The 2,505-nt window shown below is 57.3% G+C and overlaps 1 pseudogene; it reads left to right on the forward strand.

Moving 5' to 3' along the window:
* Positions 1-402: 402 nt before the first annotated feature.
* LOC147011737 (signal recognition particle RNA) lies at positions 403-543 on the forward strand (annotated as a pseudogene).
* Positions 544-2,505: the final 1,962 nt, after the last annotated feature.

Consider the following 2,505-nt stretch of genomic DNA (forward strand, 5'->3'; position numbering starts at 1 on the left):
GTGGGGTTGGAATCCGGCAGGAGGGGTATCCCTGCCGGATGGTACCGTCCAAGGAGGGACGAGGTACACGTGCATCTGCATGACGTCACGGGCAGGTGCAAAGTGCGCGAGCTGTGAGTTGCCGCGCTGGTGCTGCGCATGTGAAAAAAAAGAAAAAAAAAAAAGCAAGCCTCACTTTCGGGTGCACAGGATTCCCGGGCAAGGGGTGGAAGACCCCCTGGCCAGGGCACAGGATGGAAACTAGTTAGGGGGAAGGGTTAGCATAGCTAGACCGGCTCCATGGGGCAGGGGTAAGTCCTCATGGGGCCTGTGGAATGGATTAGTTAGAGGGATTGTTAGTCAGATTTAGGTTGGGAAAATGGAGTATGGGATTATTTTGGAGACAGACACAGACTTTGGATGACCGGGCGTAGTGGCGTGCGCCTGTAATCCGGCTACTCGGAGGCTTGGGTTGGAGGATCGCTTGAAGACGGGAACTCTGCACTGGGCCGTGCTATGAGAGGGTGTAGGGCAGCCCGGAATCATGGCGAAACCCAATCCTTATCCCTGTGTCGTAAGAGGCAACCAGGGTTGCGTCAGGAAGGGCATCCGGCGTAAAACCTGTGCCAAATCAGTATGCGGATCATAATGGATGATCCGCTGTGGCGACCCCTAACGGGAGCAGCCGAAAGACAAACAACAACAACACAGACTTTGGATGTGTAGTGGGGACGTAGCTTAGCTGCGTAGGTTAAATGGAACGTGCTATAGTTTAAGGGACGACGTGGGAGCACGAGTTAGTTAGGGGAGGTAGTTAGAAGGATGGCAGAGTTCAGCGGTGAGTGTGTTGAAGAGTTGTTGGTGAGTGAAGTGGAAGCATGTGCTTGGTGAGTGAGTGAGGCCAGCGGGTCTGTGTGTATGGAGCGAATGGGGACTGCATGGTGCGATGAGTGATTGGGGGGAGGAGTGACTCCCGCCCAAGGGACCCCAGGGTCAGTGTAGAGTGAGTGAGCTGGGTTAGTCAAATTAACAAAAATGGAGGTTGTTTTGTTGTTGGTGGGAGTGTAGGCTCGAAACCCGTTTGGAGGGGTGCAGGAGCCCTGTTGACGGGCTGGGAGCGTGGCTGCGAAAGGTGAGTATCGCTGAGTGGGTACCCCGGGCACCAGGCTAGTCGGCCGTGGTAGGCCAAGGACCCATGGGGGGCCGGGATAGCGTAGTGGGCACGGGTGCGCCTGCTTGGTGCGGGGGCCCGGGGCGCCATTAGCCGCGTGGGCAGTGTTGTGGGCACAGGGTGACCCTCGGAAAGGGGCCCGGGAAGCCAGCCTGCCACGTGTGCGTTTCAGGGGAGGTGCCATGGGGGGCACTCCCTGGTGTAAGGGAGCTGGTAGGCTCGGAGGCAGTGTAGTGCCCGGGGGTGCCATAGCTGGAGATTCGGCAGAGGGTCGTGCCTGCCAAGGGGAGCCACGCGTCCCAGCCATGAGACCGTGTGAGGGCACGGGAAGAAAATTGGGGGGCGAGGCCCGAAATTGTGAGGACACCAACACAGGCGACGGGAATCTGGGTTGTTAGAACCAATAGTTTAAGCGAGAGGCGCTTGTTGAAAGCCCCGGGGTAGTTTAAGAGTTAATGGGTAGGGTAGATTAGGAGATGTACCCCTCCGCACCATCCATCCCCTCGCTCTCGTTGTGCTCCGCTGGACCCACTTTGGTTATAGATCGCTGAAGTCTGGGGAGGCCATCTTGAGGCTTCGTTGGGCCTCGGCACAGGACGTTAGCTCTCCCTTGTTCCCCTCCGGGAAGGGAACGTAGGGGTTGGGAGTAGGCTAGGTGACAGGATAGGTTAGCCGAACAAGGAGAGTACAGGGGGTTAGGGGACGATTTATAGTGGGGAAGTAAAAATAAAAAAATAAGTTGGGGCTAAATTGGAGTTTGACAAATTAAGGGAGTGGGTATAGACAGTGACAGGCAAAGGCGATAGGTTGGGAGGGAGACCGTAGAGTAGGTCCGAGCCCGCCTTCCGAGTGGCCAGCACCACCGCACTCACTCCACCAACCTCCACTGAACGGCGAAGGCTGGCCAGCTTCATCGGCAGCTGTTGTTTTGCTGCAAGGCCTGTGCCGGCCGGATCGTCTGCAGCTGTTTTCTGCAAGGCCTGTGCCGGCCAGTTCATCTGCCGGCTGTGTTTGCTTGCAGCGGCCTTGCTCTGCAGGCTGTGGTTGCTGATCACCTTTGCCATGCCATGCCCACTGCCCCTGTTCACCAGCCCCGTTAAATTTTTGCTTTGCCCCCCCCCCCCCGTTCATTGCCATGTGCGCCAGGATCAAGGCAACAGTTTGCAAGCTGCAAGAACTGCCCGGTTGGCAGCTACAACATGGGCCTGCAGTGGCGGCCCGTGCACCGTGTTTGCGTGCATCCATTCATCCATCCATCCATCCATCCATCCGTTGAGCTCATTGGGTGTGCCACTTGAGCTGGCACGGAGACTGCGTTTGTGCAGCCCATGCACCGTTGTGGTTCACTGGGTTCA

This window comes from Eptatretus burgeri, chromosome 15 (genome assembly GCF_056783735.1).
Source record: "Eptatretus burgeri isolate ZD-2024b chromosome 15, Ebu_testis_v1, whole genome shotgun sequence".
NCBI classification, from domain to species: Eukaryota; Metazoa; Chordata; class Myxini; order Myxiniformes; family Myxinidae; genus Eptatretus; species Eptatretus burgeri.